The sequence below is a fragment of the Pelodiscus sinensis genome, chromosome 6 (assembly GCF_052426305.1).
Source record: "Pelodiscus sinensis isolate ZL-2025 chromosome 6, ASM5242630v1, whole genome shotgun sequence".
NCBI classification, from domain to species: domain Eukaryota; kingdom Metazoa; phylum Chordata; order Testudines; family Trionychidae; genus Pelodiscus; species Pelodiscus sinensis.
In genome coordinates, this window is record NC_143057.1 from 76,445,437 (window position 1) to 76,463,005 (window position 17,569).

At 40.3% G+C, this 17,569-nt stretch overlaps 1 protein-coding gene across 11 annotated transcripts in view; it reads left to right on the plus strand.

The window, feature by feature from the left end:
• MEF2C (myocyte enhancer factor 2C) overlaps positions 1-17,569 on the plus strand; it is a 168,903-nt gene that overhangs the window by 59,607 nt on the left and 91,727 nt on the right. Inside the window, exon 1 of one of the 11 annotated variants that reach the window (XM_075932167.2) lies at positions 17,310-17,396. The exons of the other annotated variants lie outside the window; for them this stretch is intronic. The gene's annotated coding sequence lies outside the window, so the exon portion shown is untranslated. Of the gene's footprint in view, positions 1-17,309; positions 17,397-17,569 lie in introns of those variants that run through there. 11 annotated transcript variants of the gene reach the window in all.

Genomic DNA, 17,569 nt, shown 5'->3' on the forward strand with positions numbered 1-17,569 from the left:
AATAGTCTAGTCTTCAGTGGGCTGTAATATTTTGGCCTCATTTCAGTGTTGGGTTTAGTATGTGAGTGCTGGCAGGCAGTACCTGTGATTCATAGGAAGTCAGATTGGATGATCTGGTGGTCACATCTGGCCATAAAGTCTGTGACTCGAAAGATTTATCCATGGAAAGAATCTAGAGTAGAGATTTGGCAAGAAGCTGTATAGAAAATGTAGGGGTCATTTTCATCACAGTCAGTGTTAAATGTATTAGCAAAGCACTACATTCCACATCCCACAAATATACACATATTGAAAACATACATTTTTCAAGTGCTTACTCAGGTCCATTCCATGATAGATGTGTGGAGTTGCCACATGCATTAGTATCTCAGTGGCAACCATAGGGGACTGTCTCTGGTGTTCCCTGGGATGGTGTTCATATGGCATTGTAGAAGGAGTACTGCCAGCCTCAGTTTCTTTCTAATGCTACTGGCAGTACACTGGAATTCTCCTTTGCTCTAGCAAAGTTTTTTTCCTTTCATCATTCATATGAATTTTCTTGTATATAGTTATCAGATCCCAGATTTTTCCTTCCCTTAGGCTTTGTCTAGACTGCAGGCTTCTTTCGGAAGAAGCTTTTCCGGAACAGATATTCCAAAAAAACTTTTGAAAGAGAGTGTCTACATAGCAAAAGTGCATAGAAAAAGTGATCTGCTTTTTCAAAAGATCAGATCCACACTGAATGGATGCTCTCTCACATTTAAGCTGTGATTACTATGGACAGAGTGGCCACCAGGGCACCTGTGCTTTTTCCTTTTTCCTCTTCTTTTGAAAGAACTCCCTCTTCCCCATCCACACGTTTTTTTCCCAAAATAACTCTTTTGGAAAAAGGCTTCTTCCTCATGGAAAGAGGTTTACCAATGTCGGAAAAACCCCTCTGGTCTTTTGATTTGTTTCTGAAACAATGTGATTGCAGTGTAGATGTAAGTGAAGTTTTTTCGGAAAAACAGCCGTTTTTCCAAAAAACCTCTGAAGTGTAGACATACCCTTAGGCTGTGTCCAGACTCCATGCCTCCGTCGACGGAGGCATGTAGATTAGCGAGATCGGAAGAGGGAAATGAAGCCGCGATTAAAATAATCGCGGCTTCATTTAAATTTAAATGGCTGCCCCGATCTGCCGATCAGCTGTTTGTCGGCAGATCGGGAGAGTCTGGACGCGATGCCCCGACAAAGAAGCCTTTCTTCATCGACACAGGTAAACCTGGTTTCACGAGGCTTACCTGTGTCGATGAAGAAAGGCTTCTTTGTCGGGGCATCGCGTCCAGACTCTCCCGATCTGCCGACAAACAGCTGATCGGCAGATCGGGGCAGCCATTTAAATTTAAATGAAGCCGCGATTATTTTAATCGCGGCTTCATTTCCCTCTTCCGATCTCGCTAATCTACATGCCTCCGTCGACGGAGGCATGGAGTCTGGACACAGCCTTTGGGACAGGCCATGCTCTGCTCCCTCAGGTTTAAGAGCTGTAAATGGTGCAAGAAGCCTGTGCTAGTCAGTGATCCTCATTCTAGCTGCCTACTTTATCTGGTCAAAGCACATATTATGACAAGTGTCATATTTGTAAAGGCTTTATGCCTTCAACCCAAAAGGAGTGGGACATTGGGCTTAAAGCTTTACTTTTGGAATCAGCGTTGACCCCAGCACCAAGCTGATCATCCTCAGGCTCGGCATGTAGTACTGCCACTCAGCAGGAGTATTATCACAGCAGCAGAGAGCCACTTCCCCAGCACTGGCCCCTAAGAATAAGCTCAGCAGAAGCTGTTCCTCCTCTTGCAAAGGCAAAGACAAGGCTGGAGATGAGCCTGGATTCATGAAGGTCAGCTCATCCCCTCCAGGTGGGAGTTGGGCCCAGCTTCCAATGGGCAGGGTGACAGCATCACAGGGTTCCAGCAGCTGGAAATGCCATCAACTCGAGAGGCCTTGAAGGTGGCACAGAATATCCCCTCATGATCTTTTATGAAGACAAAGTGCAATTACGGCCTCATCTGGCCTTTCTGCCAAAAGAGTTCATCTTTCCACATTAACAGGGACATCTTCCTACTAGTGTTCTGCCCTAAGCCACATAACTCTAGTGAGGACAAGTGTTGCATGCCCAAGTGCTGGTGTTTTATCTGGAGTGGACTAAACCTATCCACATGCCACATGTGTATGCAGCTCTTCATTGCAGATCAGATGATTTTCCTACTAGTCTCCTCACAAAGTATTTCCAATGGGATTAGCTCCTGCATTGGGACCTATTATGAGTTAGCTTGGGTTCTGCTGCCATCTCTGGTGAAAGCCCATACCTTGAGAGTGCAGGTTTCTTCAGCAGCCTTCCTGGCACATGAACCCATCCAGAACATCTATAGATATCACACATTCACGGCACAGGATGCCATCATTCAGCAGTGTCCAGAGAGGACGCTGGTTTGGCATAACTATGCTTCAAGTGATTAAACCTTCGGATCGCTACCCCTTCCTGCTTCTCCATGTAGGAACTAACAATACGGCCAAGAATGACCTTGAGCGGGTCACAGCAGATTATGTAGCGCTGGGAAGAAGGATCAAAGAATTTGAAGTGCAAATGGTGTTCTCGTCCATCCTTCTGGTTGAAGGAAAAGGTCCGGGTAGGGATCATCAAATTGAGGAAGTAAATGTGTGGTTGCGCAGGTGGTGTCGGAGGCTTTGGTTTTTTCAAACATGGGACCCTGTTCCGCGCACAAGGACTGTTAGGAAGAGATGGGATCCACCTAACCAAGAGAGGGAAGAGCATCTTCGCAGGCAGGCTTGCAAACCTAGTGAGAAGGGCTTTAAACTAGGTTCGTTGGGGGACAGTGACCAAAGCCCTGAGGTAAGTGAGGATGTCAGACACCGGGAAGAATCACAAGGAGGAACGAGCAACAAAGGAGGACCCCTGATTCGTATGGAGAAGGTAGGGCAATCAACTGGTTATCTAAGGTGTTTGTACACAAATGCGAGAAGCCTGGGAAACAAACAGGAAGAATTAGAAGCCCTGGCCCAGTCAAAGAACTATGATTTGACTAGAATAACGGAGACTTGGTGGGATGACTCGCATGACTGGAGCACTGTCACGGAAGGATATAAACTGTTCAGTAAGAACAGGTTGGGGAGGAAAGGAAGAGGAGTTGCATTCTTTGTAAGAGAGCAGTATGATTGCTCGGAGCTCCAGTATTTAGAGGGAGAAAAGACTGTTGAGAGTCTATGGGTTAAGTTTAGAGGTGAAAGCAACAGGGGTGATGTTGTGGTCTGCTATAGACCACCGGGTCAGGTGGATGAGGTAGATGAGGCTTTCTTCGGACAACTGAGAGAAGCTTCCCAATTTGCAAGCCCTGGTTCTCATGGGCAAATTTAATCACCCTGATATCTGTTGGGAGACCAATACAGCAGTACACAAACAATCCAGGAAGTTTTTGGAAAATGTTGGGGATTACTTCTTGGTACAAGAACTGAAGGAAACAACCAGGGGTTATGTGCGGCTTGACCTGCTGCTCACAAAGAGGGAGGAACTAGTAGGGAAAGTAGAGGTGGGTGACAGCCTGGGAAGCAGTGATCATGAGATGGTAGATTTCAGAATCCCGACCAAAGGAAAAAAGGAGAGTAGCAAAATATACCCCCTGGACTTCAGAAGAGTAGACTTTGACTCCCTCAGGTAATTGATGGGCAGGATTCCCTGGGATGCTTACATGAAGGGGAAAGGAGTCCAGGAGAGCTGGCAGTATTTTAAAGAAGCCTTATTAAACCATCTCGAAGTGCAGGAAGAAAAGCAAATATGGTAGGCAACTAGACTGGCTTACCGGGGACATCTTTGGTGATCTTAAACATGAAAGGAAGCTTACAAGAAGTGGAAACTTGGACAGATAACTAGGGAGGAATATAAATATATTGCTCGAGATTTCAGGGGAGTTATCAGGAAGGTGAAAGCACAATTGAAATTGCAGCTAGCAAGGGATGTGAAGGATAACAAGAAAGGCTTCTACAGGTATGTTAGCAATAAGAAGGTGATTAGAGAGGGTGTGGGGGCCTTGCTGGATGAGCGAGGTAACGTAGTGACAGATGATGTGGGAAAAACTAAAGTACTCAATTCTTTTTTTCCCTCTGTCTTCATAGACAAATGCACTAGGTAACGCAGTATGGGAAGGAGGTGAACAGCCCTAGGTGGGGAAAGAACAAGTTAGAAACTATTTAGAAAAGCTAAACATACACAAATCCATGGGCCCGGATTTAATGCATCCGAGGGTACTGAAGTTGTTGGCAAGTGTCATTGTGGAGCCTTTGGCCATTATCTTTGAAAACTCGTGGCGCTCGGGAGAGATCCCAGAAGATTGGAAAAAGGCAAATGTAGTGCCCATCTTTAAAAAAGGGAAGAAGGACAATCCAGGGAACTACAGACCTGTTAGCCTTACCTCAGTCCCTGGAAAAATAATGGAGAGGATCCTTAAGGAAGCACTTGGAAGAGGGGAAAATATCAGGAATAGTCAACATGGATTCATGAAGGGCAAGTTGTGCCTGACCAATCTAATTATCTTCTATGATGAGGTAACTGGCTCTGTAGATATGGGAAAGTCAGTGGATGTGATATACCTTGAGTTTAGCAAAGCTTTTGATATAGTCTCCCACAATATTCTTGCCAGCAAGTTAAGGGAATATGCATTGGATAAATGGACTGTAAGATGGATAGAAAGCTGGCTAGACCGTCGGGCCCAATGGGTAGTGATCAATGGCTCGGTGTCAGGTTGGTGGTCGATTTCTAGCGAAGTGCCCCAAGGATCAGTTCTTAGACCAGTTTTGTTCAATATCTTTATTAATGACCTGGACGAGGGGATGGATTGCACCCTTAGCAAGTTTGCAGATGACACTAAGCTAGGGGGAGAGGTAGATATGCTGGAGGGCAGGGATAGGGTCCAGACTGACCTGGACAGATTTGAGGATTGGGCCAAAAGAAATCTGATGAGGGTTCAGCAAGGACAAGTGTTGAGTCAGTCTTGCACTTGGGATGGAAGAATCCCAAGCATTGTTACAGGCTGGGGACCAAATGGCTAGGTAGCAGTTCTGCAGAAAAGGACCTAGGGATTACAGTGGATGAGAAGCTGGATATGAGTCAACAGTGTGCCCTTGTAGCCAAGAGGGCTAATGGCATATTGGGGTGCACTAGGAGGAGCATTGCCAGCAGATCTAGAGAAGTGATTATTCACCTTTATTCGGCTCTGGTGACGCCACATCTAGAATATTGTGTCTAGTTCTGGGGCCCCCATTATAGAAAGGATGTGGATGCATTAGAGAGGGTGCAGTGGAGGTTGGCCAAAATTATTAGGGGGCTAGAATGCATGACCTATGAGGAAAGACTGAAGAATTTGGGTTTGTTTAGTCTACAGAAGAGTGAGGGGTGATTTGATAGCAGCCTTCAACTTCCTGAAGGGGGGTTCCAAAGAGGATGGAGAAAGGCTATTCACAGTCGTGACGGATGGCAGAACAAGGAGCAATGGTCTCAAGTTACAGTGGGAGAGGTCTAGGTTGGATATTAGGAAAAACTATTTCACAAGGACGGTGGTGAAGCACTGGAATGGGTTACCTAGGGAGGTGGTGGAATCTCCATCCCTAGAGGTTTTTAAGTCTCGGCTTGACAAAGCCTTGGCTGGGTTGATTTAGTTGGGATTGGTCCTGCCTTGCAAAGGGGGCTGGACTTGGTGATCTTCTGAGGTCTCTTCCAGCTCTATGATTCTGTGATTCTAAGCTTCATGTTCACAAGCTCTTACCCACCTCCATTGTAGTACTTGGGAGTATGGAGTAGACATGAGGAAGTGCTCAAAGAAGAAAAAGTCAGTTACCTTTTGGTAACTGGTGTTCTTTGACATACATTCCTCATGTCTATTCCATGATCTACCCTCTGTCCTCACTGTCACAGTTTCTGACAAAAAAGAATTGATGGTGGGGTGAGCCAGTGGCACCCCTCATACTGCACCATACAGTAAACACCCCAGAGGGAGCCAGAGCTGGTCCCTCATAGATTCTTGGTCCCCCACAAAAAAAACTTCCAGCACTGGTGCACATGGTGAGCACACACACCTAACAAGGGATCTTGAAAAACGTCAGTTACAGAAAAGTTTGGTTTAAATTGTGCATATCTTTATTTTCACAATAGTTGAGGGCCAAGATTCTTATCTCATTTTCATCAGTGTAACTACAAAATAATTTAATTAGTTGAGTAGAGTTACTCTGGAGTTGTAGCGGTGTATTTGAGATCACAGTCTTGGCCCAGAGACAGCAGTGCAGTTTCACAGAACTGTACTCTTGTAAAGATAAAGGACAAGCTGTGTTTTCAGAGGAATGTCTTGACAACAAAGTGCATCACTGAAGGCCACCTCACTCACAATGAAGGTCTGTATTTTAAAATAGCACTAAAACAAAATAACTGCTGTGTTTTGGCAAAGGTCTTAACTATTTACAGCACAACGTAAGAATAGTAAATAGTGCTTCAGTACCCAGATTGCCCTAGCTGTAACCCCACACCTGGAAGAAATACTATAATTATGTTTTTAATATTTTTAAACATAGTAGCCTTTATCAGTTTAAATATTCTGAAACCCAATCTGATATTGCTTTTTAAAAATGCATAATTTTTATTTCAGACAGCTGCATTGGGTCTTAAATCATATATTATCTTTATAGAGCTTTTTGCTAACATATGTTAATTGGCTGTTTTCTGTGACAAATTATGAACTCTTACTTTGATGAGGTTCAATTGCAATCATGTTGGAGTCGAGTACGCAGAGTTTCCAGCCCTCACTGGCTTCTCAAACCACTACAAACATCTGCACGTCACTGCAGTGCTGAGTAATGGCAGGATTTGGGTTGGTCTGATTTCTCTACAGATTTTTTTTTCCACAGGATATTTTCAGCTCTTTGCACTAAATCGGTTTCAGGGTTTGCCCTTTTTAGCAGAAGTGTATTCTAAAATTAACATCATGTCTTATATAAGATTGTCAGAGTACAATGAGAAATAATTTACAGCACAATACATTCAGAAACTGTTTTGATTCTACTGAAACTTGAGTGCAGTTGGTAGAAATGAAGAATCAATCATTATTCATGCTCTGTGTTACAATTAACATTTGTAGGGGTCATGTAGAATTTGTGGGAGCATATGTGTTATTTATGTTTTAAAGTCAGTATGTTTTATTTTCCAGCCAATTGCATTTACTAGCTCAAGTGGTTGAGATTCGTTTTATTTTTAGAAAATTGGAGAGTACTGTATCTCTTTTTTTGATTTTTTCACTAAGAAAATTGTGTTTCCCTTCTGAAGAGGAAACATATGCCTGATTATGTTTTGCATAACCTTGCACATCTTCCTACCAGTAAATGAAAGATTGCATTGCAATTTCAGTGTCTTTGTATCTCCTTCATGTCTAAGTGCTATTGTGATTACATTTGTTAAGCATGTAATGAAAAGAATAACAAATAGAAAACATATTTCAGCATGGTTAATGAGTTAAAAGATATGGAACCAGTCTTGCTCTGAACTTTTTTCAGTTTTTACATACTACTGTGATGGCACAATGTGACAATACTAGTAGTTTTTTATAACTCATTCGTTACAAACATGGCAACATACAACATGTGTTACATGTCAATAGTTTATCAGTCACGGCTGGAGGTAGGTTACATATAAAGGAAAACAAGAATGGGTTTAAATGGAGGGAAAAAAATCTAGTGATTAAATGATGTGAACATCATCCTTTTATAAATTGTCAAACAATGTCAATTACATTACAATTAAATTAGCAGACTATCACATGGCTCAGCCTTGACCTAAAGCAAATGGCTATAGATAAGTCTGTCCTATTTGTTCTTCAAAGTAAAGGATGGGGGTTAAATTTCAAGGCAGGTGTTAGAGTTTAGAATAAGTAGAGCCAGATGTGAATAGAAGCTACTTCAGTCTCATGAGGCTGGTTTTAATGCAGCCATTTCCCTGAGGTAACACACAATCAATGAGTTCTAATCCTGGGGCTACCTGCATTTATGTGAAGGCATGGGAACGTTGCTTCACAACTTACTACTGAACATATGTGAAAAAAAATTAGAGCAGAAATTAAGGGTAAAAAGGTTAATTTCAGAAATTACTTGTGAGTACCATGTTCTTTTGTAGCTGTGAAATTAAGATGATTTCTGAGAGGAAAATATTAAAATGAGGAAGGTTCTTGTAAGAGCATTGTAAACAATCTAAAAATGATGCTATGGCTATTACATAGTTTCTTCTAATCACTGTTGTTTAGAGATATACAGTATCTTAAAGGAAGCATTATGTAGGTCATATATAGCACAAGTGAATACATTTAAGGATTTCTCTTTGCTAGAATGTAAGTGAACTGAAACGGAAGACTTAGAGGAGGATGACTTCAGAAATATTGTCAATACTTCAGTATGTCTGCACCATAAATTGATACATTGTGTCTTGAGTTAGTCTACACAATAGCATTCAGTTCCACTTGATAAGACTAGCTTAATTGGCTTTAAGAAAATAAAGCAAGGTAAAGAAAGATGTACAAGTGAAAGAGAGGACTTGGCACTTTATTGGATTTTGAGGCCTGTGAGCCATGTGTCTTAATTGGGGCCAGTTGGGATCAGTTAATAATTGCTGTCAGAAGATCAAATTTAATTCTCTTTATAAAAAGACCACAGTGGGATAGAGTTAAACAAATTGTCATCTGAGGTTTCAAATGAACAAAGCTTTAATTAGGTTGATAAGGATGCTGTAAGAGAGAGAAACAGGAAATTGATGAATGTGCTACATACCATAATGGGCCTTGTCTGACAGTAGTGTCAAATATCTTTATTTTGAGAGGATGCATATTAATATGTAGAGTTATTTTGCAAGAATAGGATATGTATCTAAATGCTTTTGACAAATAAGATAATTAGAAACTTTTTGAACTTCAACGATTCAGACTACAGTTTGTGACTTTTACCATTTTGTTGTCTACTTTAGCTTAGGGAGCAACTTTCATATACTGTATTTATGTACTTTCTCATTATCTGTGTCTGATGAAAATTTCAGGACTCTTTGGGTATGTCTACACTACCACCCTAGTTCGAACTAGGGTGGTTAATGTAGGCAACCGGAGTTGCAAATGAAGCCCAGGATTCCACGAGGAGTAACGGTAGTTCGGAATAGGAAGCCTAATCCGAACTACCTAGTTCATGCCACGTGTAGCCGCGGGCACGGAGTCTGAACTAGCGGACATTTAAAAATGGCGGCGCCCGGCAATATGCAAATGAAGCCCGGGAAATTCAAATCCCGGGCTTCATTTGCAACTCCGGTTGCCTACATTAACCACCCTAGTTCGAACTAGGGTGGTAGTGTAGACATACCCTTTATTAGTTATATTGAGTACAACTGCATTTTATGGGAAATATTTAAATTAATTAATTATTCCTCAATACACATGTACAAGGTAGGTCGGTATTATATCCATTTTATGGATGGAGCAATTGAAAACAAATTACTCAGATGACTTAATTTATTAGTGGCAGATGCAAGATTAGGAGTCAGGAGTGGCTGCTTTTCAGCTTTTGGCATGTTCTTCTATACTATGCTGCCTTTTCAGCTTTACTGCAGTTTTTTGTTTCTAAGACTGTTTTGTCAGAAATTACTTTGTATCAATAGAATTATAAAAGTGCTTTTTCTGAGTAAGCATAATGTATATTCAAGGCCACAAAAAGATTAGCTAATGTATCTTTTTATTGATTCTGTTTTGTTTTTGTTCAGCTTACTCCTATGATAATAATAAAATGAGCAACATTGACAATGATCTGTTAAGAAAAAAATTATTTCCAGCTGGAACCGAGATTGGCAAACAAACTACACTTGGTTACTAAGAATGCAATCCGCTAATGTACTTAGATGTCTATCTCCCTTTTTTAAGCACCTCCGTGATCCACAAAACTCTTGCTTAGATGCAACCTAACCCCATAGGGTGCCAAGTAAGACTAGAGGCCTAGTTTTTGCATCCCACCATGCATGCTGCAGCTACATTCTGGGCTCCTGGGCACTTAAACTGCAGCATGTAGCTATCCTGTGTCTTAACGGGCTCTCTATTCCTACGTCCCTGTAAACCTCATTCCACAGGAGTAAGGTATGTTTTGGAATAGCGGGTCATTTTGAACACAGCTCCAAATTACGAAATAAGCTATTTCAAAATAATATCAAAATAAAATAAACAACTTTTGTAGCTCAAATGACTTATCTTATTTAAACCTACTGTGCAGTGTAGATGCACCCTTATTTCTCTCCTGACCCTGTGCCCTGCTCCCTCCCACTAGGCATCCACCTAAGTACCAGCATAGTTCTTAAACCTGGAATAGGTATTCAGCTGTCTGAATTTCATATGGAGACCTGATCCATTAGGTGAGCTTGGAGGTTGCCTACTGGATCTGGTACCTCAGGTCAGTTTACACATAGTATATGATTTCCCATGTAATATTTAGCACAGTGATTACTATACTCATCCAGGATTTGACTCAAGCCCTCCCACTGCTCTGCTAGAAGGGGAAAATGAATTTTAATAGGGATTAGCTTTCTCTCAATGGGCTTGTGTACACAGCAGCATTATTTCAGAATAACGTCATTTATTCTGAAGTAACTTAGTGCACATCTACACAGCAAGCCCATTATTTCAAAATAAATTCAAAATAACTGGTTTCTTACTCCAACTTCTGTAATCTTCACTGTATGAGGAGTAAGGGAATTCGGGGGAAGAGTGCTCTATTTCAAAATAAATGCTTTGGAGACATCCCCAAAGTCAAAATAAGCTATTTCAACTTAAGCTATGCAATTGATGTACCTCAAGTTGCATAGCTTATTTCGAGTTCAGTCCTGATGTCTAGACATGCCCAATGTCCACTCTACCCACTGGTTTCTTCTGATGCTGGGTTTCTTTCAATCTTTCTACTACAATTAAATAATTGAATATTAATTGGGTAAGTGAAGGAATTAGAATGGATCTGAAAGGCCACAGATCTCTCTTCGAATCTGCTTTTCCCCTCAGGAGGGAGGGAGACTTGAACTGAGTTTCTTTCACATCCTGGGGGAGTACTAAGCTGCAGGTTATAAGGGAGATTCTCCTTTCCTCCCAAGCCTTTTGGTTTTTGGGTGGGAGGACCCAGGTAATGACTTAGGTGGCTGAATGCCTTTCTTCCCGCAGTTCATGGATTATGAGCAGTGATATATGCCTCCCTGTACCCAGGATTTAGGTTCTATGACCATGTGAGGGGTAGGGCTTAGCACAGACATTACTCATTTATGTGTTCCAATGGCTGGCTGAGGTGGCTCCCTGTCTAGTGAGCTGGCTTTGTGGATTGTGGTCTAAGATTTTTCTCTCCCCTCTCATTGTATAGCAGCCTAGGTGCCTATCTCTGGCTTTGTGGATCACAGTGTTGTTCCTGTGATTTTTCTAAATATTGCAATGCCTAAGTCCCATCCTAAGTCTGAGCCTAAAAGCAGTAACAACACAGTAACAAGATTCTCTTGTACATATAAAGTATATTCTGTGTATCTATCTTCAGATATTTCTCAGTGATGTTGACTTTTTGTATTAGATGTTGCCAAACATACTTTTTGAGGTGTGTGAAAGGGGGCTGAAGATAAAAAGAGTAACCAGCTGCATGTGCAATAGAATGGTTACAGCTGGTTATCTGTAGACATTCTGTGATGCTAGATAGTGGCTTTTACACTGGCAGACAGTGTTGGGTTTACCTTTGTGGTGAGTACCTTTTGAACCAGTAGAAATTTATTTCTTCAAGCCTTGAGGTGAAAACTGCTAGACATCTGTTGTTTGAAGAATCAGAAGAACAAATCCTCATGTGGAAAGTATGAATTAGTTATCTAATATAATTCTCAAAGACTAAATAAGAACTAGAATGTACTTGAGCAGAATGCTAAATTAGGTGTTTGATGCCTTTTTAACTGATTTCAAGATGGATCTTAGGTATCTACAGTTCATCTCTTGTAACCCTTTTGATGTTCTGGATTTAACACAAGTACTTGTGTTCAGATGCAGCTTGTCTGAAGACAAATATATATGTCTTAAGCTTCTCTACATCTATCTCTCACCTGCACAGCTGCTGCTTGCTCCTTTCCTCCCCCAAAACACCCACAGTCCAGATTCCCAATGCAAAGCACTTGAAGATGTCCCCACTCGAAAAGCAGGCCAGCATTCTCAGGTTCCCTGACCACTGACTCCATGCCTGAATCCATGCCTCTGCTTCCTCCATTGCCAACACCAATTTTTTTTCCTGTCTCCTGGCATGATATTTTCTTGCATCTCCCCGTTGCTGGTACCCATACAGAGGAAGATATCAGGAGTCTCCGAAGTGGGGAGATGCGTCCTGTCAGGATAGGGAGGAGCTAGGTGGCTATGGCAGGTAAAGGATGATGCAGGACTCACTCCATCAAGAATACCTATTTATCCTGCCTCCTAGCAGCTAATATCTGTCATCCTCATGAAACAATACCCATCTGGAACCTAAAAACCCAGGAGTAGAGACAGATACTGGATAACAAACACATGGAGAATATTCCATGTCCTAAGACTGAAATGGGATGTCAAAAATCGCTATTATCACATGGTTATATAGATGTGAGTTAATTAATTTGGCATTTTGTTTTTTAAAGTAACAGACACATCCTTATTCCAGGTGTTATTAAAATTGTACTTCACCTATTTAACAGAGTTATTCTGTTCTAATTTCTGAGCTGCTTAATAATAAGAATCTATTTCACAGACAAAAGCAGATTTTTTTACCCCTATTTTGCTAAGTGCTGGTGTTTTCAGAGCAGTTAGCTTTATTACATTCCTGATATACCTCTCATCTGCTTGTGTCCTTGACAAAAATATGTTAAAATGGCACTGGACGCCTTAATGTAGAGTTTTCAGCTGTTGTGGTCATTGGGAAGTGGGATATCATTGCCTTGTCATTTCTACATTTTAATTCTCAGCTGTCTCCAGGCAGATAGTTGAGTTTGGGAAGCTTCATAGCTTCTATTCTTTACATATGTCATATTAACACTCGATCTACAAGCAGGCTAGACCTTACATAATTTGCCATGGCAAATGACAATGATGAAAAATAAATGGACAGTTAGATTCTCAGCACACTATCCACTGTATTGTGCAGACTACTTTATATTTCAGGAAGATCACAGTTTAACACTCAATATTGCTAGTGAGATCAGATACTATGGAAAAAGACAAGTTTCTAGAGTTGGATACAAAGAAGGAATGGTGATCTTACCCATTACCAAGATAGCTTCCCCAATTATCACCTCTAATACCATTAGCTCACAGACATCCCACTCTCCCCACCTCTAATATCATCAATTCACAGACACTTACCTTCCTTCCTTCCCCTCTCCCTCTCCCCCCCCCCCCCCCCCCGCATCCTCCTCCTGTTCTGAAATGTGATTTGTCCTTTTCATATGTGTTCATTTTTTTTAATTGTATCCTTTGGTATATATGGTTGTGAATATTTTCTTCCACTATTTGATCTGAGGAAGTGGGTCTGGCCCACGAAAGCTCATCATCTAATAAACCATCTTGTTAGTCTTTAAAGTGCTACATAGTCCTGCATTTTGCTGAAGAAGGAATGGGGCAGTCTTCTGTTCATTCTCTGCTAAGAGAGTGACACATATAAGTTATATTAGCTGCCTTAGACTGTTGGAACAATTAACAAAATAAAACTATTTGGGTAAAAGTTATATCTCTAGACCTGTGCTATATGAAAACACTCCTTTTTTCTATGAGTAATGCTCATCCAGCGTCTGATTCTTCTCTTACACTAGTATGCATGAGAAGTAATTCCACCAAAATTACTGAAGTTATGTGGCGAAGAATCAGTCCCTGATTATAAATATAGAAGATTCTGTGTCTCTGTGAGTGGATTCTGTGTCTCTGTGAGACATCTTAAAAAGATGTGTATTTGGTGCAAAAATGGTCTAATGTAGAACCAAAGTACGTTCATGAAGGGTTAGACTTCTCAAATTTGAATTGAGATAGCTACCGGTTATTATATATATACAATTTACAGGGACCATATTGTGCCCCGATGGAGAAATGCCAAAGGAGAGTCAAGAAAACTGTTCTGTTACCCTCTTGTTGATCTCATGGTGGGTGCAGGATTTGCCTTTCTGTGGAGGAAAGCAGGGTTTCTTGCTCATGATCCCCATTGATCTCCCAAGGTTTGCTTAGATTTTGAAGATCCTGTGAGGTATACTGGGTCTCTGTCATCTGTAGTTTGCCCTGTTTCCCAGGAAGCATATTAGTAATGCAAGTATCCACTCTGGTACACCTCTTTACAGGGCTCACCAGTATTGCACCTGTGCGTCAAAAATGTGAATGCTGTTCTAAGCTGTTATACCTCTACTCTGCCATTCCAGCAAATGTCCTGTTCATCCCATCTCCCTCCACTTGCAGATTATTAGATTCAAACAGAATCTAGGAGAAGGGAAGATAATAGCTACAGAGAGAGCTGAACCCAATGATCTCTTTCTGCACAGAGAAGCAAGATCCACAATTAAAGGGTCCCATTCCCATGCCAATGTTTAGAACATAGCAGGTGCCTAAATTTAGAAGCTCCCTGCACTACCTAGTAGGCTGGGCTCAGTTGGTGGTGTATCAATATGGATTAAGTTTAGGCCAGACTCCACATTTAACATTACCTGCGACTTGTTTTCACACACCTTGGGCCCCAAATGGCAGTACTTTCACTGTACTAGGTCTTCTCATGTTTTCGCTATCTTGGACTCAAATTCAATCAAAATGGGATGAAAATGAACATAAAATATCATATTATTTCAACAACACCCATACTAAAACCTGAAAATAAACTGTTTCCAGTTTGGCATCTGACTTGGAATGGAACCATGGGGAGCAATTTAGATGAAGGGGTCAAAAATCACCCCAACCATATAAAAAGGTCAAAGTCAAGCTTGGCCCTTCTCTAATTTCCATCATTTTTTGAACTTGGAAAGAGGCACTGTATTGTGAACCCTTGAATAGGCAAGCTATACTACAGTATTGATCAGGAAAAAAAGCAGTTCAGCTTCCATCTCATCTTGAGGAATAATGCAACAAAAATACAAGTAATAAGAAGTCCAAAGTAAAATAGAATGATTTTCCAGACAACAAAGCATTATTCGGGGATACATCAGACATAAAGTCAAACATCAGTAGAAATAATAACTTTACAATTGGAGACTAACTCCTAAAAATAAAGTAGATATGTTGTGCTCCCACTTAAAAATTAAATAGAGAAAATATTAAATAGATAAGAAGATATTTTAAATTCAGGAGGTGTCTTTAAAGTCAGTAGTAAAATTAATAAAATCAGCATATTTAGATAAATGATTTAAGTTTTATCATTATAATGAATAATCTAAATATTAGAGAGAATTGATTTTACAACTGGTGAGCCTGTGAATATTTTGCCATTTACTGAATGCACAGATAATATTCTGTAGTTTGCTCTTTTTTCAATAAATTATGCCAACTTTTTGCAAACTAATGTATAAGGAATAGATGTGTTGAAACTGGTTAAGACATTACAAAACACATTTTACCTCAGATAAGATAAACAATTGAAAGGATCAATGAAATTGTTGCACTCACAAGCCCATGCATCATGTTTAATGTTTTTTTCAATATTACATATGCTAACTTCAGTAGTCTATATTCATATGCTATGTTACAATTTAAAAGTTTGCCTTATGCTTCCTGTAGCAAAATGCATGGTCTCCTGAGATAAATTTAGCAGATCAGAATGAATTCCCTCCCACATCTTTTAATGTGGTATTCTGACCATAAGATCAAAACACATAAATGTAGGTTATGTTCAATTTCTAAATCAGAGTGTTGTGGACAGATGTTTGAAATCTTAAAATGACTCATTCATTTGTTGCATGGCTCCTTGCCCAAATGAACTGTACTGTAGAGTGCATCGTTTCTGTATCTCAGATATGTTGCAACAATGATGACATACAATATATAAATGTTATAAAAGGTTGCTGTTAATCACTCATATTCTGCCCTAAAGTTACATTCATACAAATCTGAACAATCAAATTTACCACTGATGTTATCTCTGTAGACCTCAGCAGAATTACATCAGAGACAAATTTTACCCGATAAGATTGCTCAGTGCAGAATTTGGCCCAGTGACTTTTGCCCTTGATCTATATTTATTGCAATACCAAACAGTACAGGATGGGGGGACTCCAAATAATCAGCCATCTTTATTTGACACAATGTATCTCTTTTTTAAATGGCAGCGCTTTTTTTATGTGTACATTGTACCTGATCATCCGGTCCTTGTTCATGTAAAATTTCTGTGGGAATTTTGTTTGAATAAGGACTGGTTGGGGATTTTCCTGATTTTGTTGAGCTGAGGTGTTTTTTTGGGGGGGGAGGAGGGAGATAATTATTTTAATCAAAGAAAACAAAATTTTCTCTGACACATTGTTCAGCATTGTAGGTTTATGTAGCTCTTTCTTTAGGGCCTGATCCAACCTCATTAATTATGTTACTTGAAAGAATCCGATTGTTTGCAATGGATTTTTGCAGCAGACCTATCTATGTTAAGGTAAAGAATTTTTTACAGCATTTTTCATTTCTGTACATTTTTTGATAATATACAGGCTGTTCTGGTTTTTTTTATTATTATAATTGAAATCTAATAAGCCTGCTCACGAAACATGCTTCCTAGTAAAAGAGGAAAAATCTTCAGATCAAGTCTGTTTCTTTTGTAATGCAACCATGAAAACTTTAATCAGTGACACATTTTAGCTAAGTTTCTCTGGGGTTGCCTTCGTGTTTATAAATTAACTATTTTGATTCTCCTTTAATACTTCTTACTACCCTTCATGTGACTTGTTCAAAGCAGTGTCTGTCTGGGGTGTTGCAGCAGTACAGATTCAGACAGTACTGTTCGGAGAAGGAAGTGGAGAGTTTTGGTTCCCATTTTGCGCTTCTGGAACAGTTTAGGGAAGGAAGCACCTTTACACCTTTTATTGTTCGTGGTTGCTGACATCATATCCTTCCCTGACCACTCTGTGCGTGTTTCCTGCCATTCTATCAAGATTCTTCTGTGTTGCAGAGAGGGAGGGGGAGAGTTTTTGTGTGTGTATGAGGGAGACAGAATGAGAGGGCGGAGTGGTTGAATGATCTGCAGCATTTGTCCTTTACAACGTATTCCTTTTTCTTTTTTTTTTTTTTTTTTTTGAGGCTCAAATCACTCTTCCATCAGCTATCTCTGCCTGTACCAAATCATACAGTGAACAGAAGCCCGCCAAAATGAAGTTCCTCTTTTTAGTAAGCAGTCTGATTTTTTTTATATTTGAGTTTGCAAAAAAAGAGAAAAAATGCTGAAGACTATAACTCCACAGCATGTAACTATGACATTTTAAAAAATGCAGCTTGTTTACATGTAACTATGTCATTATGTTGGAAGGTTTCTTTTATGTGGAAAGTTATTTCAGCGAGGC